Source organism: Leucoraja erinacea, chromosome 7, assembly GCF_028641065.1.
Source record: "Leucoraja erinacea ecotype New England chromosome 7, Leri_hhj_1, whole genome shotgun sequence".
Classification (NCBI taxonomy): domain Eukaryota; kingdom Metazoa; phylum Chordata; class Chondrichthyes; order Rajiformes; family Rajidae; genus Leucoraja; species Leucoraja erinaceus.
The window spans coordinates 48199453-48226361 of record NC_073383.1 but is presented as its reverse complement, the minus strand read 5'-3'; the positions used below and the strand labels follow the sequence as shown (position 1 = coordinate 48226361).

General features: G+C 42.9%; 1 long non-coding RNA gene across 1 annotated transcript; it reads right to left on the bottom strand.

Moving 5' to 3' along the window:
* On the bottom strand, positions 1-24652 carry LOC129698973 (uncharacterized). Its single transcript, XR_008723756.1, has 3 exons — positions 24397-24652; positions 21542-21927; positions 1-1756 (listed from the first exon to the last, which is right to left on the bottom strand). It is a non-coding gene; the product is annotated as an uncharacterized LOC129698973 (long non-coding RNA).
* Between the last annotated feature and the right edge of the window lie 2257 nt (positions 24653-26909).

The window sequence follows — 26909 nt, the reverse complement described above, 5'->3', positions numbered from 1 at the left end:
CTCTGGGAGGAGGTACCGCAGCATGAAGAGCGGGACAACCAGGTTCTGCAACAGCTTCATCCCCCAGGCCATAAGATTACTGAACAATCAAAAAACCGAGGCTAGAACTTTTTAAATATCGTCACTTTTAAAAACTTTTAATATATATTTATTTTACAGAACCATGCGCATGACGCATTTTTATGGACGCACCTGGAACTTTTAACTTTTAACTGATTTTGGAGAGTCAAATGCAACGAAATTTCGTTCAAGGTGCACTGTGTCTAGGTGTATATCTGAATGACAATAAAGTTTTCATTCATTCATTTTGTGTTCTAAGAGTGATATGGACTGGGCCACAGCTCACCACCAATGAACTGAAATGTGTTCTGGAATGTTTCTGGAGCCTGTAAGAGTTTTGGCTCAGTATTCTGTCACTCCTTGAAGTTTCAAGTTCCACAAGCTCCAGTCTGGTCACCCACACCCTGTGTATGTGTGTACAGAGTTGCACTCAGAGCTGTGAATATTTATATCAAAGAGGAACCTGAGATTATGTGCAATTGACACTGCGTCTCTGTATTTATCACCAGCCGCTGCTAACTGGGTCATTGTCTCCCTGATTTATTTTTCATATTGAAAGCTCGAACAAAGCTCTACCTTTGCCAAACATTTCTATGGATCAAGTTTGCTTCAGTAAGATATGACTGAGAGAAGTTATTGGCCAGGCGTCACTGCTCTGTGTTACAATAAATTTCCGTCCCTTTGAGCAAAGAATTCTTTTAGTATGATGTAAAGCTAGGACCAGTGGTGGAAACACATTTTAGATTTATAGCACAGTTTATGTTATTGAGACACACAGTTCACAAAGATTGTTTGGCAAACTATTTTCAATTGTACTTGTAAACTTTCTAATGTGGCAGCACAAATTGGGAACCCAATGCAAATGGATGAAGAGATGACCTTGTCAGCTTTAAACTGATGTAGCACTCCTAAACACAACAGCATTATAAAATTCTCAAGGCCGCTCAACCCCACGATTGGGTGGATGTGGTCTTAAAGAGGTTTGACTCAATAGTACTTGGGTTATGTCAGGCAAACTTCTGGGCTGCTCCAGTTTCCATAGAAACTCAAAGTCAAACACATAGAGGTGAGACAGATAGCATTGCATAGCCCACACATGCCCAGTCACCATATTTTGGCGCCATTTACAAAATTAAAATATCCAAAGTCCGCATGTTGAATGTACCAGAGCGACCCTGGTCCAAGTAAGCCCAGATAAGCCCCAGTCTGCTGCAGGGCCTCCTCCGTCGCCCTCAACTGGTGCGACCCCCGAACCAACGTCTCTCTCCTCACCTGACCTTTGTGTCCCGTGGGTGCCTCCCACAGCCAACCTTGAAAGCATCGGAGGCAATAACCAGTCCCTCTCAAGTGTCAGAGGTTATGTAGAGAAGATAAGAGAATGGGGTTAGGAGGGAGAGATAGATCAGCCATGATTGAATGGTGGAGTATACTTGATGTGCTGAATGGCTTCATTCTACTCCTATTCCTTATGACCTTATGACCTCTCCTACCGACCCAGTCCTCACATCCGTTATCGCCAGTGACTCTCTCCTCTTCGACCAGTCTTGGGGGCCATGCGAGCATCCGAGCTTCTCCTGCAGGCAGCGGCCCACCGGGTCCTTATTTGCAGCGGCAAGCCGGGCCTGCCTCTGCACGTGGCTGCGGGCAGCCCACCAGGTTCGTCTTCATTCACGCCAGCAATTCTCCAAGCTGGCCTCTGAGGGGAGCAATAGAGAAAAACTTTCAACTTTCAATCAACATTTCATGATTTTAGAGCAACCCAAAGCACTTTACAACCAATTAACTACATTCAGAGAGTGTCATCACCTTGGTAACTTTGCCGTCAATTTGAACACAGCAAGATCTCACCGACAGTAGAATATTCCCCAGCATATCATGGATTACTTCCTTGGCCTGATTCAAACCCATGGGATCCTCTACATACACCTGAGATCCACACAGGTATAATGATTGAGGCAAGAGTGTTATCTTAGGGAAATAGTTGGTGTAGGTGAGAGAAAAGTCCTGACAGGAACTAGGAGTTGGAAGAAAAACAGATGCAAACTATGACATACATTTAAATGGATAAAGAAGATAATTCTTTATTGAGGTAGATTTTTGGTAAAGTGAGTGACTTATTATCCTATTGAAAGCACAAATGCTGATGTTTATCTTTTTATTAAAGTTGAAAGACTATTAATTGCAGTTTAATATTAATCAAAAAGTATATATTTTTAATTCAAGTACACACTAATATTGTGCTAGAGGGTATCCAAAAATTCCCGTTCCAAAAATGCAACAGAGGTTGGCTGGACAGAGGGTGTGGATTTTTTTTTCTCGGCCTCTGGGAGAACGAGGTTTTAAGATAAAGAAATCTCATTTATTTTGAGATCACTAGCAGAGATTATGTTGCAATAAAATTCAGCAAATCACTCCACAGTGGCTGCAGATTGGAGCAAAGTAAAAAAACACAGGTTCCTTTGAGATGGCAAAGCAGGGATTGAGATTGAATTACTCCTTCAAACTGCCAGCACAGACACAGCGGTCGGTCTCCAACGATGTAATTAACTTTTATGGTCACTACCTTACTTGATGAAAGAGGAGAAAATGCTCATAATCGATTCCACAGAAAAATGGCATGAGCGGAAAGATTAAAGAAACCCTGAACTGACTCTCAGGTGGTTACTAAATCGACATTCTTTTACTATGTTGTTCCCCCACTCTTGCTTGTACATGGCTGATGCAACCAGGGCATGTTGGATGGTACGAGAATAGCAGATGTCACAGAGCTTCTCTGCAATGCCTTTTCATCTCTGCTGCATAGTTGTTATTTGAACTTGGTATTCTTGGAGGGAAATTAGAAAGGACTTTCTTAGAGGAAGGGCAATCTGGCGTTCTCTCTCACTGAGTGCTGTGGAGATGGCTTTCCGGGATAGACCGATAATTGTTGGAGAAGGGTGCCATGGGACATGATGCAAAGTTCAAGAGTGAAGAGTGTTTTATTGGCATACGTCCCAGACAGAACAATATAATTCTTACTTGCTGCAGCTCAACAACATATGTAAACATAGTACTCTGCAAACAATATAATAAATGAGAAAAGAAGTTCAATGTTTGCATATACATATACTGTACACATACATACATACATACATATATACATACATACATACATACATACATACATACATACATACATACATACATACATACATACATACATACACATAGAAAGAAACAAACAATAATAGTACAAAAAGACAAAACCAATGTCTCCAAGTCTATGTAGTTCAGAGCTTATTTGGAGGTTGTAGCATCGTGTGACTGATGTTGCATTGTGGGCATTGATGGTGGGATCAGCCACTGGGGCAGGAAGGCTACTTTCAGCTGCACTGTATCAGCCTCGCAACTGCACTGATTAAATTCTGCAGAAGGAAAACAGACACCTGTCCACAAGTGGGAAAATAAACTTAATTGGCAGGATTTAAAGAATTATTTGTTCATATCAAAATACCATCAGTGCCATCAGTGCCAGAACCCTGCTCTGCCAGACCACAGACGATGTCAACCAAAGCATTTCACATAGGACAATGCTGACCAGCAGACAAAGAGGGCTTTTGTTCCATTATTTCTGCTGAATGAGAAGTGAAAAGATGAAAGCCCTCTTTTCCTGTGATGAATCGTCGTTATGTCCCATTCCTCCAAGATTAAAAAAAAAAAAATGATGTACATGCAGCATCATTACACCTTCTGAGAAGGTCACGTCAGGACTTGATCCAAATCAAATGCAGCGCATCTTATTTGACCAATAATTATCATTGTGTACATACTGTATGTGAATGCAAAGCACAGTGATTACAGTGATTACAGAAGTGGGTTACGAAGGATGCTTTTTCATACCGAGTCACTTTAAAAATCCTAGTGATTCAGAGGGCTGCAAAGTCCCGGGTCTTTTATGAAAGATCATGCAAGTTGGCTCATGTTGCCTGTTTGAAGGGTCAGGGTTCATTTGGGTAACCAGTTACCGAGCAACTCATGCCCTGGTTATGCAGTTATTCCTTGTTTAATAACTATATGTGAAATGTGCCCACTGCTAACATTCAGAGGGCTGCAATCAGGCTCCCGTCCGTTCTTTTACTGAAGAACGAAGATGACAATATGATGCTCAAGTCACAGTGATCACTGTCAGAATGGTGCCTGTTTGAAGTAGTATTCAGGGTTCATTCATTTGGACAGATATTAACCTTGATGAAAGGTTTAGAATGTGTGGTCACTGTTCCCTTTCAAATCAAGACAATGAGCAACATGATCTAACTAAAGTCCTGAGGACTGGAGAGAGCAATGACAAATTTATTCACCATGTGCCAGAACATGGAGATTCACATGGCAAAGATTCAATAAAATGGGAAGATGGAGTCAGGCGGAGCTTGTTTACAGTTAATGTAAATAATATGGAACATAGAACATGGAACAGTACAGCACAGGAACAGGCCCTCCGGCCCACAATGTCAGTGCCAAACATGTTTCCAAGTTAAACTAATCTTCACTGCCTGGCCATGATCCATATCCCTCCATTCCCTGCATATCTATGTGCCTATCTATAAACCTCTTAAATGCCATATCACAGCTGCTTCTACCCCACCTCCCCTGGCAGCACATTTCAGTCACTCGCCACTCTCTGTAAAAAAATCCTGCCCGTGCATTTCCTTTAAACATTTCCCCTCTGACCTTTAAGCTCTGCCCTCTAGTATTTGATAATTCCACTCTGAGAATAAAGGTATTGGCTACCCTACCTATTTCTCACCTAATTTTATATACTTCTATCAGGTCTCTCCTCAACCTCCAACGCTGCAGATAAAGTCCAAACTTTCCTTTCCGCTATTACAATCTGTTCTGAGCAAAATTCTGATAAATCTCATCTGCACCCTCTCCAAAGTCTCCATATCGTTCTGGAAGACCAGACTGAACACAAATGTGGCATAACCAAATTTTTACAAAGCAACAACATGACTTCCTGACTCTGATACCCAATGCCGCAACTGATGGAAACAAGCGTACCATATGCCCTCTTTACCACTCTGTTTACTTGTGCTGTTACTTTCACTGAGCTATGGATTTGGACCTCAAGATCTCTCTGCACATCAATGCTGTTACAGATCTTGCCATTAATCTCCCCCCCTACATTCATCCTTCCAAAGCGCAACACCTCACACGTGCTTAGATGACACTCCACCTATATGTGTAACTGAACAGTTTTCCACTGTATCCTATGGCAGCCTTCTTCACTGTCTGCATCTCCACCAATTTAATAACAGAGAGATTGAAAAGAAGAATGATGCTGGAAGACAAGAGAAGGATTTGACAGATTTAGAGAGGTGAGATGTCTTTCAATGCATTAAAATAGACAAATTCGCGCTTAGCTAAGTGTGGCGTTTCAGTCAGTGTAATTTTGAATATCACAACAGCGTGTTTGGAAGGAGGTCTCAAGCATGACCTAATGTTTGGCACAAAAACATGTATTTTATTGGGATGTCCTCAGAAAATTCTGAACGTTGATTTTGATTGAGATGTCTGTGGATTGAATTAAAGCTGGTAAAATCTGGTTTTATTGTTATGAAGATGCTCGAGTCCTTTCAGAGCATTCTATGGAACAGGGCGAGAGAGAGAGAGAGACTGTGGATCAGTATTCAAATGCTATAGAATAGAGCAGATATGAAACGGGAACCCTCCGCTTACTTCACCAAAGAGCAAGCTTCTTCGAGTAGAATTTCACTTTTGCTTAGTTGTATGCTTTTTGAGTGTATCTTAGTTAGGAGGAAAGTATATTAAACACAACATATATTCAAGGATTAGAATGACAATAATCCTTCTGACATTTCACATCTTCTCGATTTCATAATCTTTATTGAAAACCTTTCTTTATTTAAGTTTCTTGACACATATTATAAACGACAACTCATTGTCATTTATAATACGTTCTTTTTATTAACAAGGGCTTTACTGCAACCTGGTCAGATGATTCCCTATTATTTCTGAGCCAGAGTTCAGTAAGTGTTCCACAAGCACAAATTACATTATGCAATCATAAACCTTGTTAGATTTGGGTTACAAGATTAGAACAAGAAACCAGATGTGAGATGCTTCACTGTTCTTTTGGAATAACAGTCCACTTGATGTGGTTAATTAATGGCACTGTATGTCATTGTAGGCGCTGGGTTAACCCTGTGTTAGGTCATCTAACCTGAGTTCATTGGAGAGAATGTAGAAGAGATGGGATAAAGTGTTTTTCTTGCTTGGGAGAGAGAGAACATATTGATCAACCTTGAGAAGGTGATAGGGGGCTGGGGGCTTGGGCCATCACACTCCTTGTGTCTCCTCCAAGATAGAGTTCTCTTGCGGTGGGAGTGTGAGGAAGAAAATATCCAGGTTCTGACCGAGGAGGGATGAAGGAATGGCATCATATGTCATACAAGGAATACATGGTTTGAAAGAGCATTTGGCGATCACTGTGTTCCCATATAATTGATGGTCCCATACTTCTTGATGAATGCTGCAGGGAAGGAGATGCGGTATAAAAGGTCATGGTGAGTAGCTAGGCTAATCAATGTGGATGGTGCACATTGAAGGCACTGCACATTTGGGTCGAGTTGGATGATGCTAAACTGCATTTCGCTGTACCCATACTTGTATCTGTGCAATGACAATAAAGTTGAATTGAAATTGAATGAACCTTGAGTATTGGTTTTATATTGATATAGAAAATCCAATTCACCTTCTAACCAGAGTGAACCCCCCACCCTTTCCCATAAATCAAATGGTATCTAGCATTGGAGAACCCATGGAAATATACTCTAAAGAGCCATCATCTTCAGGAGGCAAATCAGGAAAAAGAATGGAATTTTTCCTGAATTTAAATTAAAGGGAGTGAAGTATTGACTGAGTGCAAAAAATGCAGTACATTAGGGTGGCATGGCGGTGCAGTGGTAGAGTTGCTGCCTTACAGCGCCAGAAACCTGGGTTCAATCCTGACTATAGGTACTGTCTATATGGAGTTTGTACTTTCTCCCAATGATCACATGGATTTTCTCCAGATGCTCTGATTTCCTCTAACATTCCAAACATGTACAGGTTTGTAGGTTGATTGACTTTGGTAGAAATTATAAATGGGCCCTGTGTGTATGATAGTGCTAGTGTATGGGGATTACTGGTCGGCACAGACTCAGTGGGCCAAAGGGCCTCTTTCTGTACTGTATCTCCTAACTAAACTAAATCCGACCTTGTATCTCAGCATGTTATTTTAGCTGATTAAGGACTTGCTCTGCGCATATTAGCTGCAATGATTTTCTACATGGAAAATAATTTAATCTACATCTGGGAAAAGTAATTTTTATTTGGTCAGAGATATTGTGGATACTCCTGTGGTCATTGTAGATTGGCTATTTCCTACTAGCCAATTATAGTGCTTGTTAGTAGTGACTCCGCCTATTATGCACTTTATATTATCAAGAGCTTGCCTACGCTAGTTAGTACGAGTAGCTGCTAGAAAATGTAATGTCCTGTAGATCTATGCTGTAAGTAGATTTAATAAACATGTGTTGTATCGTGATATGTGTTTGACAGCTCATTACATGGTGTCAGGGAGTGAATCTTTCCCACCGCGTTCATGTTTATCGGGTTTTGTTTTTTTAAATTAGTTTATGTCCCTACTATATACATCATGGCAAATTTGTGTCGCCATCCTAGTTCTCTAATCTTTGGCTCTGACATTGCTGAATGCTGCCGTCTTTTCGAGCGAGACTACACTCATTATGCTCGTATCGTTCATCGCAATGACCCCCCCCCCACAATGTGCGTGCTTCTGTAATGCTCAACTTAGCGGGACCTGAGGCAATTAATCATGCCGACAATTTCACATTTGAGCCTGCTATCAATGAAATGCCGGTTCCTGCTGATACCGTAAGCCCTCAAAGGGTCCTTGGAATGGTCAACTACCTGGGGAAATTTATTCCCAACCTCAACGACATATCTGCCCCCCCTTGCGAGAACTGACACACAAGGACACTGCATGGTCCTAGTATCCGCAGCACCAAAGAGCTTTTGACACTTTCCAATTGGAGCTGGCTAGCGCATCTACTCTTGCCTACTTTGCTTTGGAGTTACCAGTAACGCTCACCTGCGATGTGTCTCAGTACGGACTTGGCGCTGCATGCCTGCAGACCACTACCGATGACGACTGCAAGCCCATTTCTTATGCCTCTCGCACAATAACTGACACTGAACAACGTTACACCCAGATCAAAAAAGAATTGCTCGCAGTAGTTTTCGCCTGCACAAAATTCAAGAAATTTATTTTTTGGAAGTCTGTGACTATAGAAACTGACCACCAGCCACTGGTCACTATTTTGAACAAATCCATCCACGACTACAATGAATGATGATGCAGCTGCAGCGATTTGATTTCAACATGGTCTATAAGAAAGGCAAAGACATGCACATAGCTGACACGCTATCAAGAGCCCCACGCAAAACCAACGAACAACAACTCTCTGAACAGGACCAGTTCTCAGTAATGAAGGTATCATATGTTACGACTGATTACCTAAGCAGCCTAGCAGAACACAAGGCTGCTGTTGAGACTTTACAATTGCTGTCTGCAGTCATCGGGTGGCTGGCCAGATAAACAATACAACCCGCTCGCAATCCGCCCATGCTTCCTGGTTTGTGACAAATTGGTATTACAGGACGGGATTATAGTTAAGGGCCAGCTGTCCTCCGGGACACATACTTCGACGCCATGCACAGGGGGCACCCCGGCGTGGAGGCAATCCTACAAAGGGCACAAAGCATGTTTTACTGGCCTGGTATGACCAAGTACATACACGAAAGAACAGAAGTTTGCGCCATCTGCAAAAGCGTGACACCATATCAGCAGAAGCAGCCTTTACTGCTGCACCCGGTCCCTCCTCTCCCGTGGTCCACGTTAGCCACTGACATATTTGAATGGCACGGAAAACACTGTCTGTTTTTTGTTGACTCTTACTCGGGCTGATTCGAAATTGACTTACTTCAAAACATTACTTCTGAAGCGGTTATTGAGAAGTTGCAGCATCACCACTCCATGCACGGCTCCCCTGCACGTCTTCTGTCTGACAACGACAGACAGTTCACTAGCCAAGCTTTCAAAAACTTTGCAAAATGATGGGACTTTCGACATATTACCAGCAACCCTGTGTTCCTGCAGTCCAACATGTTAATAAACATGTGTTGTATCTTGATATGTGTTCGACTCAGCTCATTACAGTCATGAAAGGTCCTATAGAATTGGATATCTTCCATTATTGCCTTAAAGTCTATTTTTAGTCAAATAATTGGGATATGAAACAATGATCACTCTATCCGAAGTACATTATGATCGCATTAAATTCCTATTATGTTCAGTGTGACCATGGGATAGCTGTATTCTGGTCACTCTGTCCTTACTGGCAGAGGTAGACATCACAGAGAAGAGCATTACATTGCGTGGTTATACATCACTGGTCTAAAGAAACTATTACGATTAGGAGGGATCAGAAGAGAAGATGTGAAGCAGCTTGGGGTGATATGTGCATAAGATCATGAGACGGTCAAGGCATCAAGGGGTATGGGGAGAGACCAGGAATATGGCAGTAACATTGAGGATCAGTTACAATTGCAGTGAATGATGGAGTGGTCCCAAAGGGCTGAATGGTTTACACATGTTCCAGTTTTCCGTGATTCTGTCGTAATATAGCGGCAATACTAAAGACCAGCAGAGAGAAGCAGAGTATTAGGAACCTTAATATTTCTGGGTCCAAAGCGTTTGGGATAGATAATGAAGGAATAAAGGAAACATGAGGCAGTATTGCAGTACTGGAAATGGACGATATAGTTATCCAAATAGTCACATGGACTTTATAGTTTAGTTTAGTTTAGTTTAGAAATACAGAGCTGAAACAGGCTCTTCGGCCCACCAAGTCCACGCTGACCACTGATCCCTGCACAGTAGTACTATCCTACACACACTAGGGACAATTTACATTTATGCCAAGCCAATAACCTACAAACATGTACGTCTTTGGAGTGTGGGAGAAAACCGAAGATCTCGGAGAAATCTCACGCGGTCATGGGGATAACACACAAACTCCATACAGACCGCACCCGTAGTCAGAATCGAACCCAGGTCTCTGGCACTGTAGGTGCTGGAAGGCAGCAACTCTAGTGCTTTGCCACAGTGCTGCCCACATAGCTATAGGTATCAGTCTGAAGAAGGTTCATGACCTGAATCATCGCCTATCTGTGTTCTCCAGGGATGCTACATGACCCATTGAGTTGCTCCAGCATTTTGTATATTTCCTTGGTAAACCAGCACCTGCAGTTTTGTGTTTCTATATAGTAAAGCCATTATTTTAGGTTAGAATTAAAGAATGATACATGGACTATTATTTTATGCAGGAGGAATGTAGCAGGAAAGAGAAAATGGACCAACTCCATTGCTATCTGCAGATTAGTTCTTTCTGCCTTGATGCAGTCCTTTCTCCATGAACACTAACCCTTCCCCCTTACACCACGTTCTCTGCCTCTTTGACCATTTCCAAATCCCTGGCCCTACGTAACTCATTTTTACTATGCATGGACAATCCCCCTCCACCTCCACACTTCAACAGTGCAGTAAATATTTTAACAGGGGGGATGGGGAAGCCAAGCCACACAGTGGGTTCTCTTCAGAGAGGTGGTTAAATCCTGTTTGAACCTTTAGCTGCAAAGGGTACTTTTTCTAAGGTCAAAGCGCAAATCTACAGCCCAAAATAACCACAACTTCAGCCCAATAGACAGTAAACTCACAACACACACCCCAAAGGTCTTGTAGGAGCAGCAAATCAGAGCGGCAGGAGGGAATGTGCTGAGTTTGTTGAGGGACCATTATCAGGACAGTGTACAATGTACCTGTTTGCTACTTGGTTATCTAAAGCAGTGAGTGGAGAGGGAAAAGCAAACTGCTGGATGAGATCAACAGGCCATGCAGCATCTATGAGGCAAAAATGACAGAAGATGTTTTCGATTAGGACTCTTCTTCAGACTGATGGAGTGGAGTTGATGGTGAGTACCCCCTCATCCTTCTAAGAGGATAGGAAATGGGATGAAGAACATGTGGGTGGTAGAGAGCAGGGAGGAAAATGGGGAAAATAGAGTAAGGAGAGAAGGCATATGATGGAGGAGGGGAAAGGATCTTGGCGATCAGCGCTGTGGTAGTGGAAAGAAAGGCGAGTGTGAAGGGGTTGGGGGAGGGTGGACTGGGTAGATGAGAATTTTATCTGAAATTGGAGAATTCGGATTTCATGCTATTGGATTGTAGCCTAGCCAAGTGCAAAACAAGGTGCTATTCTTCCAGTTTACGTGTGGCCTCACTCTGACAGTGGAGCCTGTCTGTTGTCCCTGTGCCTGTAATTGTCCTTCAAAAGAAGAATTCAATTTTAACAATATGTGCTTTCTTTCTGACTCCAATAATAACCTTTCAGCTTTCACCCGGAATTATAAATAGGGCACAGATTCTTAAATGAGATCCTTAAACATTTATAACAATCATTTGCCTGTGTGTTTTCAAGTTATGTAAATCCTCTATTTCAATTATTCACTCAAACATCTTGCAACTTCCAGTAGAATGAAAGAGAAAAGGTGCCATAATTCATCCCCTGCTCACTATTTCATGAACTATACTTTCAGAAAATGATACCTTCAGATGTTACTGAGCAATTTGCTTTGAGCTCTTAAGTAGAGGTTGTCAATTGTAAAGTGAATAGCTGGCAGCATGTTTGAATTCTTTTTTATGCAAACTGATTACATCCTACAAAACCTTAAGCTGCATATAATTTTGTAAAATGTTTTTATGTGTTTGTGGGTTGACCCTTCTGATTTTACAGTTTGTTGCCGCAGAATTTCCCAAGGGAATGACCACATTAATTTCTCAGTAAATCTCATGATCTTGAAATGGGGATATTTAACATTTTGTGTGTGTGTATTTTGTTTGTATGTATATGTGCGTATGAATGTGCATATTTGTACATTGTGTGTTTTGTGTGTGAATGTGTGTGCATGGTGCAAACATTCTTATGCTCGCATGCACAGCTGTGCGCATGTTTGCACACATGCATGTGCACAGGCACGTGTGTGTATGTGTGCGATCATGTGTGTTTATGTGCATTATATTTCATACTTTGGTTTATGTGTGTTTGTGTGCATATGTGCACGTGCATGCATGTGTGTCTGTGTGTGTTTGAGTATATTGGAACAAAAATGATCAAGATAAGATACTCTCCCTTCATGCTGGGTAGATTCGATTTTCTTGTGACAGCATAGATGGCAGTCTGCGCAGTGCGTCCCATTTACTTGCCTGGTAAAATTCGACCGCCGTTATCATTAAATCGTAATTAGAAAGATCGTCAGCACAGCAGAAAATCAGAAATTCAATGGTACACTAGGAACTGAAGGGGTGAACACTCATTTTGTCCATTGCATGCAGGAATTGCAGACACTATTTATTTTGTTGTTCTGACACAGGAAGTTGAGTGGCTTGCATTACCCATCCCTACTTTCTCTGTACATGATGGTGTTGATCCACCCTCTTGAACTGCTGCTGTCCTCATGGTGAAGGTGCTCTCTCAATATTGTTTAAGACATTCCTGTATTCAGACCCAAAGGCAACAGAAGAACCGCCATCACTGTCCAAGACATGACAAATGTGAGAATATTGTTTAGGGGATAGAGATTGCAGATTTCAGAGGAGCTGTCAGTGTTGCCATAGTGCAGTTGCATATGATAATTGTTGGTGCATTTGCTGGGGCCCTTTGCAGATGGCGCAAAGCGACAGGAATTGTGAGGCGGTGTGAACCCAGTGAATGTGTGAGATGGTGGAGAGGATGCAAATCCTTCAGCTTTCTATGACTTGGGTGATGTCAAGTTGCTTGAGGCTACACTCAAGCAAGCAAGTGAAGAGTATCCCTTCACAGCCTCATCCCCATATAATGACACAACCATACAACCATATAACCATATAACAATTACAGCACGGAAACAGGCCATCTCGGCCCTACAAGTCCGTGCTGAACACTTATTCTCCCCTAGTCCCATCTACCTGCAATCAGACCATCACCCTCCATTCCTTTCCCATCCATATACCTATCCAATTTATTTTTAAATGATAAAATCAAACCTGCCTCCACCACTTCCACTGGAAGCTCATTCCACACAGCCACCACTCTCTGAGTAAAGAAGTTCCCCCTCATGTTACCCCTAAACTTCTGCCCCTTAATTCTAAAGTCATGTCCTCTTGTTTGAATCTTCCTTACTCTCAATGGGAAAAGCTTATCCACGTCAACTCTGTCTATCCCTCTCATCATTTTAAAGACCTCTATCAAGTCCCCCCTTAACCTTCTGCGCTCCAAAGAACAAAGACCTAACTTATTCAACCTTTCTCTGTAACTTAGTTGCTGAAACCCAGGCAACATTCTAGTAAATCTCCTCTGTACTCTCTCTATTTTGTTGACATCCTTCCTATAATTGGGCGACCAAAATTGTACTTACCAATGATGCTTCAATAAAATTAATTGTTGACTTCTATTGTTGAAGAATACAAGAACAATTCATGGTCACCTTCACGTTTACACATTTCAAGATATTTTTGAGTATGTTATTACATAATGTATTACTGAATGAAACAAATGTTATAAATACACGATTAATTATTGGAACAGATTCAATTGTTATGTCTTCCCATAAAGACCTGAGCTGAGCTCTCGACATTGCATCCTCTACATCATAAATGCAGGCATCATAATGATCTGTTTGCCAGCCTAGCCCATAAGATAAATGGGCCCCTTTCCTCAGGTATTGTTCCCCTCTTCAAAATACTCCATCAATGCCTCCTTTGCCTGGCAAACTAGGCCCGTCTCCAATGTTCTTGGATACTTCATTTGCTTATCTTTTGGGCAAATCCTTTTTCACTCTGGTATTACCACACCACTGAAGCATGTAAATGATACTCCATGTATCAGGAGAAAACATCCTTGCTTCTCCCTCCCGCAGCCTCTGAAACAATAGATTGAGTTGACATGAATCTTACTGAGCAACATTGTCATCCTCTGAGATACACAAATCTTCCAAAATAATCTCATATGTGTCCTTGAAAAACTCATCAGTTGTTGCGCAATGACACAGCTAGTAGAGGTCCTACCCAACAGCATCAAAGGTTTAATCATCACCTCGGATGCTGTCTGTGTGAAGTTTGCATGTTCTCCCTGTGGGTTTGTGGGTTGCTCCGTGGGTTGCTCCACCTAAGGACATGCAGATTGGGAGGTCAATTGGCCATTGTAAATTGTCCCTTGTGTGTACGTGTGGGAGAATTTAGGAGGAATTGGTGGGAATGTAGGGAGAATAAAGTAGGATTAATATAAATAGGTGTCTGATGATCGACATGGACTCAACAGATCACAGGGCCTGTTACCTCACTGTATGCCTCTTTCATTCTTTAGCTCCATTAATGCCACAGTTAATCAACTGGGCAGACCAGAATAAAGCTCCACATCACGACTGAGACAAGCTTTAACAGATGGAAAAACCTCATTCTCAGTTTTAAATGTGTTCAGATTTTTCAATGCTCCTGAATATCCCTTACACTAGGAAAATTCATAAAACTATTAAATATTGATTCAGTGATTAAAAATTGTGATTTGTTTTAAGAAGGTAAAATCGTATGAAAGTGTCAGAACGTTAAATATTGAAAACATGATTTGCAGATAGTTTTTAAAAAATGTTCTTTTTTAACGCTTTTCCTCACTTTGTAAAAATGCGACTGAAATGAACAAACGTGGAGTTGGTGTAAGGTGCAAGACCATGGAGCAGAATCCCTGTTTAATTTCTGGGCGATTCTAGTGAACTGTTGCTCCACTGTTAGACTCTGTGCAGAGCCTGGCAGCAGAGTGTATTGCCTCACAAATAACCTGGAACTGCATCAACATGCCTATCACCATAACAGGTCAACAGCAGGTGCTATCTTACTCGCTTTTCACTGTGCTCTGGATTATATGGATAACAGTACACCAGCCTGTTGTTTATCGACAACAGCTTGGCGCTGAACATGTTATCCCCTCCAAACTCATCACTGAGCTCTGAACTTTCCCTTTGCAACTGGATCCTTGATTTTCTCATCGGACACCCCGAATCAGCACAGATCGGTGACAGCATTTCCTCCGGATTGACCATCAGCACAGTTCACCTCAAAGCTGTATGTTTATTGAGTCACAGAGTCATACAACATGGGCCAGTAGGCCGTGATCAACCAGTATCAAGACAGTCTAACTTGCCCATGCAGATCAGGATGCCCCATCTACGCTAGCCTCACCTGCCCGCGTTTGATCCATATCTATCTGATCCATGTTCCTGTCTAAATTTTTGTTAAAATGTTGATATAGTACCTGCCTCAACCACGTCCTGTGGCAGCTCATTCCCTATACCCAAAATTCAAGATTCAAGATTCAATTTAATTGTCATTTGGACCCCTTGAGGTCCAAACGAAATGCCGTTTCTGCAGCCATACATTACAAACAAATAGACCCAAGACACAACATAATGTACATAAACATCCATCACATCGCTGTGATGGAAGGCCAAAAAAACTTATCTCTCCACCCACCACTCCCCACTTGAAAATGTTACCCCTCAGGTTCCTATTAAATCTTTCCCCACACCTTAAAACTATGTCCAACTCAAGGTAAAAGACATTCACCCTATGTATCCCCCTCATGATTTTATTACACCTCTATAACATCACTCCATTAGCCTCCTGTACGCTAATGCATAAAGTCCTCGCCTGCCCAGCCTCTCCTCAGAACTCAGGCCTTCAAGTCCTGGCAATATCCTTGTAAATCTTCAGTGCAGTCTTCCCAACTTACTGACATCCATCCTATAGTAGGGTGACAAAAAATAAACACAAGACAGCAACTACCGCTTCATCACTGTCTTGTTCAACTGTAACATCCCAATTCACCATTGCTTTGATCACGTGCCCAGCTGATCAACATCCTGCTATAATTTTTGACAACCATCTTCACGATCACCGATACTACCTATTTTAATGTCATCTGCAAGCTTATAATCACGTTTTCTATATTCTCATCCAAATCGTTGATATAAACCACAAATAGCAATGCACCCAGTGACTATCCCTGAGGCATACCACTAGTCACAGGCCTCCAGTCTGAAAACAACCTTCCACCATCAGTCTGAAGAAGGGTTTTGGCCCGAAACGTTACCTATTTCCTTCGCTCCATAGATGCTGCTGCACCCGCTGAGTTTCTCCATTTTGTGTACCTTCGATTTTCCAGCATCTGCAGTTCCTTCTTGAACACTTCCACCACCACCCTCTGTTTCCTTCTATGAAGCCAGTTCTCTATCCAGTCAGCTAGTTCTCCCATGGTTGCAGGTTCCCATGCAATCTAACCTTCCAGAGCAGCCTACCTTATCAAATGTCTTGCTGAAGTCCATATGACAACATCTATGGCTTTAGCCTTGTCAACCTTTTTTGTTACAAGGCTCTGATATAGTTCCTGCCTCAACCACCTCCTGTGGCAGCTCATTCCCTATACCCACAACTCCCTGCTTAACCTAACCTAAAAGTGACATTTGAAAAGCTCAATCAGACTCATAAGACATGATCTCCTATTCAAAAACCATGATGTCTATCCCTGATCAAAAACCATGATGTCTATCCAAAAACATATATATACTATCACTCAGAATCCTCTCCAGTAATTGCCCACCACATATGCTAGCCTCATATCAGATGTTATCCCATGCTCTACTCGCTTTACACTCGTAACAGTAATGCCCCTGTCCCACTTAGGAAACCTGAACGGAAACCTCTGGAGACTTTACGCCCCACCCAAGGTTTCTGTGCGGTTCCCAGAGGTTTTTGTCAGTCTCCCTACCTGCTTCCACTACCTGCAACCTCCGGCAACCACCTGCAACCTCCGGGAACGTAAGTGGGACAGGGGTATTAGTAAGCTTCCCTCCAATACCACCTATAAATATGATGATAACACCATTGTGGTTGGGCCAATTACTGGAGCTGATGAATCATTGTACACAACAGAGATAAAACACATGTTGGAGTGGTGTCACAACAACAACCTCTCACTTAATGTCAACAAGACAAGGAACTGATTGTTGACCTCCAAAAGGAAAAGTGGAGAGACCGCTTGCTAATCTATATTGGTGAGGCGGAGAGAGTTAGCAGCTTCATATTCCTGGGCATTAACTCCAAGGATGACCTGTGCTGGGCCCAGAACATAGATCCCAAAGAAGGCTCACCAGCATCTCTACTTTCCTAGAAGTTTAAAGAGATTCATTATGTCTCCAACAAAGTTTTACAGATATACTGTAGAAAGTATCCTGACTGGTTGCATCATAGCCTGGTATGGCAATTCCAACCTACAGGAATGCAAGAGACTGCAGAGTGTGTGAACTCAACCTGGTCTATTATGGGCACAGCCTTCCCCAACATCTACATGAGGCGTTGCCTTAAAAAGGCACCATCTATCATCAAGGTTTATCACCATCTGAGCCATGCTCCTTTCACACTTCTCCCATTAGGTTGGAGTTACAGAAGTCTGAAGCCCAACACCACCAGGTTTAGGAACAGCTACGTCCCGACAAGTATAATGTGCTTGAACCAACATACATGACCCCAACCCTAAGCTCCAATAGACTCTTCCACTACTAATTACTTTTGTACCAATGTCTTGTTTTTCATTGCCTTTGCCTCTGTACCTCATTGTACTTGTGTATATGGCATTGAACATGAACTTGAACTTGAATATAATTAGGAAGTCACCAAATTACTGGAGTAACTCAGCGGATCAGGCAACATCTCTTGAAAAAAGGAATGTGACATTTTGGATCAGAGCCCTTCTTCAGGCCCCTTCTTCAGCTTCAGACTCAAAACATCACCCAGTCCTTCCTCCAGAGATGCTGCCTGACCCGCTGAGTTACTCCAGAATTTTGTGTCTATTTTTGGTATATACCAGCATCTGCAATTCCTTCCCACACACTATACAATTTAAACTTCTTGTTTCAATATTTGAATCTAATTTCCTCACCTTTCCTTGAACCTCCAACCTTAAATCCACTTAGGGTATCTTTTCTTTCATTTTCCACTACCTTCTCCTACCCAGCCCTCTCCCTTTGCCCCATTGTTGACAACCAGATTTCTAGACCTCTGGCCTGTGGTTTGAAATTGTCTCTTTGAATCCCTCCTTAAATTCCACCTCTATCAAGTTTTTGGTCACACCTTCCTTAACTCTTCTTTGGTTCAGCACTCTCTTGTGTTCAATTACTCTCCTAATATGCATCTCTTTAATCAGTATCTTATATGGGGTAACAAAATGTAAAATCAAGGAACTGCAGATGCTGGTTTACAAAGAAGGATACAAAGTGCTAGAATAACTCAGAAGGGTCCCGACCCCAAATGTCACCCATTCATATTCTCCAGAGATACTGCATGGCCCACTGAGTTACTCCAGCACTTTGAGACCTTTCTTATATGGGGTGCTAGCCACCACAAGAGGGCACTAGGAAGCCTTCAAAGCCAATTCTCAAGGGTAACCTCTGATATCATGGCTGAACTTGGCGTTGCAGCTGTAGGGAATTCATTCAGAGTTAAATTAGGTTCCAACGGAATGTGGGAAAAATAAGTGCTGAGGATTGTTGTTGTGGCATTTTGAATGGTCTCCCAGGGGACTGCGGTGAAGCCGGACGGTGAGGCCTTTCTGGGCCGAAGGAGCCTCAGAGGTGACGGTGGTGGGAGCCTCGGCGGTGGCAGTGGGTGCCTCAGCGGAAGTGGGGCCTCGGCAGTAACGGGAGCCTCGGCGACAATGCGGGCCTCAGCGGCAACGGGAGCCTTGGTGGTGGTGGGGCCTCGTGGTCGATGAGTGTGAAGGGGGAGGGGAAGAAAATGGGGATCCAAAGTGGGGGGACCGCCATGAGGGACGGTGGGAGAACAGGGGGCACCCAGTGTTCATTTGTTCCGGTGAAGGTGCTGTGCACACGACAGTCGATTGTCTTTTTCTTTTTGTTTTCACTTTTAATTTCAACTTTTTGTGTACCATGTGTGTTGTGACTGTCGGCAGACCAATTTCCCTCTGGGGATGAATAAAGTCTTATCGTATCGTATCGTCTTGTACTGTATCGATTAGAAAGCCAACTGTTAAACTCAAAGATTTTAGAGCAAAAAGACCTTTCCTTGAAGATTCCACACATTTGTCTTCAGTGCTTCTTATTTTTGCAGAAGTGTGGAAACTATAAGGAAAGCTAACTCCAGGCAGATTTCAATATGAATCGGATATCTTAACAGGAGACAGGAAAAGAAAAGGTGAGGCATTGAATAATATATTAGCGTTCAAGTAAGAGAGGTTTACATTTGCACCTTCTACAACCATAGAACAGTCCAACGGGCATTCCCAGCCATATAGAAATATTAATGTATGAATGGGGCAGATTTATGCCTGTATCATACCATCTACTTTGCACTTAATGTTCCTTGATTCCATGGCAATTTCTTTGTCAAAGCTTGTGCTTGATAAAGCCACCTTTTTCCACACCACGGATATGGAAAGGTGGGCTTTCTGTTTCAGGTGTAAGCAGGAAATAGATCATTGCACATGTTTCCACTGAAGTATTTGCAAAAGTTTTCATTAAAAACTGTTCCTATTAAATACTGCAGAATATTTTTTATCCTTAACCTTCAGTGATTTTACACACGTTTCTCATGGGGAGGACTGAAGAGAGTTTTTAAAATGATTCTTCTTCTTAATAAACCCAGATTAGGTCAGTACAGTTGCGAAGCAGTAGTGTTGCTGGCCAACAGCCACCAGAGACCCGGGTTGGATCCTAACTACAGGTGCTGTGTGTACGGAGTTGGCATGTTCTCCCCGTGACCATGTGAGTTTCCTCTGGGTGCACCGGATTCCTCCCACACTCCAAAAAAATACAGGTTTGTAGGTTAATTAGCTTTGGTAAAAATTGTAAATTGTCCCTAGTGTGTAGGCTAGTATACGGGGCCGCTGGTCGATGCGGACTCGGTGGGCCGAAGGGCCTGTCCGCACGCTGTATCTCTAAACTAAACTCATTTTAACAGTATAAACAAACCGCTGCTAATCACCACTTAAATACTCTAAGGAATACAGCATAATGGAGAGAAAATAAACAATTATGTTGTTTAGCAATTTCCTTTGCTCAGGGAAGAATTTAAAATTGAGATTTTAATAACAAGCCTAACTAATGCTTTCCCAAGTGAATATCTTCAGATATGCCCAAAGCAAACCCATTGGCCACAATCCCTCAGGAACAATAGAGAAACTAGAGAGAAGTTGATCCACCTACCTCCATGCTGTGGCATTCTACAATTAAATTATCATAATTTTATTGCTCCCATTCTTACATAGTTCCTGAAGACATACATGGCTTATTGTTGCTAAAATGCTGAGAGTATCAGTTCACATGAGATTGAATTGATTAGTCCTTTAAGATTTCATTAATGTTGTGTACATGCTGAAATGTTCATAAAACATGAATTTCCTAATCAATAGTTGCCGCCCTATCACTGACCATCAGTAATACTTCTGCTAGCTTGGATGTCTACAAAAATCTGATTCATTCCAGCATTACCTGAGGATATACGTTTCCAGACCCCATTTGTTATCGCTCACACCTCCAATGGGATAATTAATCTGCTTTAACGCTCTTCGTCTTAATATCGATAAAAATAATTTCAAAATACAGCCTCAAGTTCTCAATACCTATCAATCGTGGTACCTGTAGTTTCGTGCTGTCCTTGAATGGAAACGCTCTCTTGAAATCTTTCTCAATTTTAAAGATCTCTTTAACATCTGTCCACACTGGGGAAAGAAGCAATGTATGCTCATTGCTTGTTCTCCATAAGTCCTGGCACCTACCCTAGAGTCTTGCCTTGTTACATTATCTCTACTAAACCCTCAGCACCCCATCTCATTAAATAACTTGCACTCTTGTATTATTGCAACTTACATTTGAACAAAAAATTGTCAGCAACACTTTCAATTTTACCGTGAAATTATTTTACCTAATTACAAACGGTAAACCTTCAATCATGTTATTAACTGGATCAACAGCATGTCATTAATGTACAAAAATGCTTCCCCTGTGTATAATCTGACCAAAAATGATCTCAAACCTAAAAACGTAGGAAGGCTGACAAAATACTTGGTCAGAGATACTGCAGGGTTTGGTGTATTATTCTCCTGGTTCAATGGTTCAATAGTGCTTTATGTCACATGTGCAAATGCACAGTGAAATTCCCAATCGGTCGAGCACAATCCCCCAATTAGCAAAGTGTCAAGGGTTATGGGGAGAAGGCAGGAAAATGGGATTAGGAGGCAGAGTGTTTCTAATCCCTTACCTTGCCGGAGATGCAATTTATTTTCCATATCGTATCCCCGTCCGCACTGCGGCCTAACATCGCGGAGTTGGCGGCCTTTGCTGGAGACCGACTTCAGGAGCTTCACCACAGGAGGCTGCAGGACTTACCACAGGCCGCAATCCCTTTGCCAAGGATCGACCCCTGCGCTCCAAACACGGGCGCCTGAGGACTTTAACATTGCAGAGCTCGCTGTATCTGGTCGGAGACCAACTTCGGAAGCTCCAAGCCGCTGGAACTTAGACCGCCCTGACGCGGGAGCTTCGATCACGCTGACACAGGAGCTTCGATCGCCCCGATGCGAGGGCTTCGACCGCTGGCTGCAGGGGCTTCGATCCTCCCGACTGGGGATGTTTTGCCTGGCCTGACTGCGGGAGAATAAAGAGGAAGAAGATTAGACTTTATTGCCTTCCATCACTGTGAGGAACGTGGGGAATCCGCTGTGGAGGATGCTTATGTTCATTTTTATGTCGTGTGTCTTGTTGCTTTTTTTTAGTAAGGCTGTATGGTAATTCAAATTTGACTGTATCTTAATTGGTACATGTGACAATAAACTGACCTTGAAACCTTAAAACCTTGAATCCTTGAGATCAGCCATGATTGAATGACGGAGTAGACTCGATGGGCCGAATTCTACTCTTTGAACTTGTGAACTTGTGACAATGTACAGAAATAGTCCATTGAGCCCGTATGCAAGAGGCACCATGTTTGACACCGTTTTCAAAGTCCTGTCGCCCTCTAGTTTTCATAAGCATTGCCCGATCCAGGCAAGCCCCAGGCTGCTGCGAAGCCTCCAGCCATCACCTTCCTTAGACGTCTGGATCGACCTGCGAACCGATGTTCATCTCCTCACCCATCCACCTTTGTTCCCCAGGGGTGTAACATGCAGCTGACCTGGAAGGCGCAGTAGGCCAGACCTTGGTCCCTCTCCTACCAGGCTTGCTCCTCAACCGTCGTATCCGTCGTCTTCATCGCAGGCTCCTTCCTTCAGGTCTCTGGTCTTCGGGGAAGGCCAGGGCTTGCTCGGCAGCTTCCTTGCAACTGATCGAGGCTTGTTGGGTCTTAGTGCATCTGGCCGCAGAGAGTGACCAGGGGCTGGCCTCTCGTCAAACTATCATAGCCCACCGGGTCTTAGTATATCTGGCATATATATATATATCTTAGTATATATGGGGGACGAGCAGGACCGGCCTGGCGAGTTCCCGGCAACTGGACGCGGCCTGCTCGGAGCTTCTATGTATCAAGATACAGTGAAAAACCTGTACAACACAGGAACAGGCCCTTCTGCCCACATGTGATCCATATCCCTCCTTTTAAGTTTTTGTATCTTTTGTGTGAGTGGTCCTTGATTATAAAGTCATAGCGAGTCATTAAATCATACAGCACAAAAACAGGCTCTTTGGTCCAACTTGTCCATGTCGACTAAGATGTCCCATCTAAACTAGTCCCATTTCCCATGTTTGGCCCATATGCCTCTAAACTTTTCCTGTCTGAATAGATATTCTAGTGTCTTTTAAATGTTGTTATAGTACCTTCCTCAACTACCTCCTCTGGCAGCTTGTTCCAACTTCCTATCACCCTCCAAGTTAAAAGGTTGCCCCTTAGGGTTTTATTAAATCTTGCCTCTCTCACCTTAAACCTGTGTATATCCTCTGGTTTCTGATTCCTTTACGTTGGCTAAAAAACACAGTGCATTCACCTTCTTGATCTATTCCCCTCTTGATTTTATACACCTATAAAATCACCCTCAATCTGTTGCATTCAAAGGAATAATGTCCTAGCCTGTACAACCCCTCCCTATAGCTTAGTCCCTCTTGTCTTGGTAACACCCATGTACATCCTCCTGCACGCTTTACAGCTTAATGGTATCCTTCCTATTGCAGGGTGACCAATACTGAACACAATACTCCAAATGTAGCCTCATCAATATTTTGTACAACTGTAACAAACCAGCCCAATTTTTATATTTAGTACCCCGACTGATGATGGCCAATGTACCAAAAGCCTTTTTACTTCCCCATCTACCTGTGACCCTCTATCACTGAACCATGTACCTTGACAACTAGATCCCTCAACTATACAACACTCCTTATTTGTTGGCTGCTTTCCCTTTGGCAGTGCTACATGTAATGTAGATGGAGTTGATGAAGTGTGTTGGGGGTGGTGGGAGGGTGTGTATGGGTGGGGGGGTCTGAAGGCTGTGCATCCACAATAGGATGCTCTCAGTAGATATGGGAGAACTTGAAGGATTTAACTGAGGCCATGTCTCTTTCAGTGTTTGAATAGCCTGAGGCTATTAAGTAATTTGCCTTCACATTGCAATGAAAGATATAGAAACCAGGAACAGCAGATGCTGGTTTACAAATAAGAGACGAAAGTGCTGGAGTAACTTATCGGGTCAGGCAGCTTAGTTAATGGTGATGTTTCATGTCGGGACCTTTCATGGTGGGGAGGGGGCGGGGGCGGGAGGGTTGAGGTGAAGGAGTGTGAGCAGGGGCTGAAGTGAAATATAATTGGGTAAATGAAGGTAGGAAAATGGAACCAGTGCATTGCGTTGGAGAGCTGGCACCAGTTCATCAAATAAAAATAACGGCGTGTCTCTGCTGGAGCTCATTCAGCAGCGTGAAGGATGGGATTCCCTCAGCCTGCCCCTCTATTTAATGATTCAACAGTGGAGTGCCCAACGTTTGCTGCTAGAGGTCATTGAATGGAATATTTGTTTCTGTCACATTCATGTGTGGTGCACCTCCTCTGACCTGTCATATAAATGTTGACCAATGTCACATGCAGAACCTGCCAGCATTGGGTTTGAAACACATTGAGTGCAATGAAGATACCTGTGGTAGACTAGAGTTGTTGCTGCTTTCTTGCCCAGTGTGACCGGATTCAGGAAGAAGCCTATAGATCAGTCCTCTGCATTCTCTTCATCATGGCTCTGTAATCTCCAAACTCCAATATGCAGGAGCAACCATGGAGAAGTTACTGTTTAAGAAAGAACTGCAGATGCTGAAAAAATCGAAGGTAGACATAAATGCTGGAGAAACTCACCGGGTGAGGCAGCATCTATGGAGCGAAGGAATAGGTGACGTTTCGGGTTGGGACCCTTCTTCAGACTGATGTCGGGGGGGGGGGGGGGGGGGGGGATATTAGCAAATCATTTAGGAGAAATCCTACTCCAGTAGCGGACTGGAAATCCATTGCATGCCTATGGTCTGGAGATATCTGAAATAGTTGCAGACTTTTAGCCAATGCTCTCAGAAAAATGGAGTGGATTAGTTTCACAGTCTCTGTAATCTCATCCGGCCCTGCAGCCTTTTACGATCTCTGCATTCCTTTTTCTCTGACTTCTTGCACATACCTGATTTTTTTTTTTCCACCATTCTCAGGCAGCTCTATAGTTTCTCAGGCTCTGGAATTCCGTCCCTCAGTCATTCAACTCCCTTGTTCTCCATTTTTAAGACATACCATAAAGCACACCTCCTTGGCCACAATTTCAATCACCTACTGCAACACCACCTTCAAAGCCTCAGGTGTAAAATTCCATTTAATAGTGCTTTCCATCATGACGTACTGTAGATATCTTACTATGCTAAATATGCAGTAATTGCTATAGGCTGCTCCTTTATCACAGGAGTTGTCAATGGAACAGTATACTGGAATACTTAGCAAGCTATCCATACCTGAAGGTACCCCGCCTGAGAAATTCCTCTGGTGATATCCCAAGATTGAGATGACTGCTGTCGCTAAAGGCCATCCGATGAAGATCCTGCAATGTACTGATGATTTATTCTTTGCATTTTTGAAGTGTGGGATGTACATAGGGCTTCAAGCTGTATGTAAGTATGTTTACTTTTTGAAATACAAATAGATAAGAAATAACTAAAATTACTAAATATTTGGCAAAGAAATGTGGGAGTTTGTGGCTTGCAGAATATATCTCTTGCAGGGGAAACATTATCTCCATTTATCTAGAGCAGTGACCAAATAAAGTTCTAATTGACCATTAAATAACGAATTCCAGTAATTGCTCCATCATCAGTCATCACCACAATGACACAATGCAGAATTGGCTGCATAGTACAAATAGCAATCTTCAATTAATAACTCTAGATTCTGGAGGCAGTTGTTTGCATCATGATGCTTCATGTCAGATGCCAAAGAGCTATTTGAAGTCTCCAAAAAAAAAGGAGATCCAACTAATCTTTTCAGTTCAAAAAGGAAAATGGTAACCATGCTACTGGAAGGTTTGGGCAACTTTTAATCTGCTCTGCCTCTCTGCACCAATTTATTTATTTCCTGGGCACTTTTCTGCAGAATGTTAATAAGACAATTTGGAAGAGTTGAGCCCACAACTAACCATTGGCTGATTCTGGAATGTGTTGAAGGAGAGGACAAAGAAAAATATCCAGGGAAATAAGGTTAGTGATCTTGGGGAAGGATCATTTAAATGGACCAGCTTACTGTCTAAGCAGGAAGTTGCAGTTTTTACAGCTTTTCTTGGCTCTCTAAAGCAGCGCAGCTCCCTCCTGTATCTCACACAACTCCCAGATTGCTCTTTCTCGCAATGTTTGTCCTTTTTTCCTTCTATTTTCATTTGATTGAAACTTTGTAATTGCCTTCATGAGACTCCCACACCCCTTACCTGTTAGCTTGTATAGTTCTAATGGGATCATAGCACATAACAGATGGAAACAACTTACGCATTAATTTCTGATGAAAGTTCACTGTCCCAAGCCATTAACTCTCTTCCTTTTCACAGTCTATACCTGGCCTGTTGATGATTTTCAGCATTTTATTTGGCACACCAAATAGATATGTTTGGTCCCTCACATATTTCCGTTTCCATAACTCTTCGTGCATTGTTTGGCAGCAGGGAGATGCAGGTGTGTAGTTGAAATGCCATTCTCATGCATCCCATATCGTTCCTGCCATGCTTGTCCCACCATCCTATCATCTCCTCTCCAGTTGCCTCTTTAATATTTATTTGTCAAGATCCAACAAACCTCGCTCCTGGGATGCTCGGCAGAACGTTCCCGGGATGTGCCGTGGAGCCAAACAAAGATGGACCCAGCGGGCCACCGTGAATGACAACAGACCCGATGGGTCACCCGTGGCCATGTCCATCAGCAGGTCTGGCGTAGCTGCCCACAGGGAAAACTCGGAAGGCACCGAGCTCGGCTCCGAAGACCAGAGAGACAAGGAGGAGGGAGCCGCTGCAGACAACAGACGAGTGGAGTGGGCTGGTAGGAAAGGGACTGGGGTATTTCCTCCTGAGCCTTCAAGGTAGGCTGCTGGAGGTGCCCCACTGGGACACAAAGGCAGTCGGGCGAGGTAAAGGATGTTGGTTCAG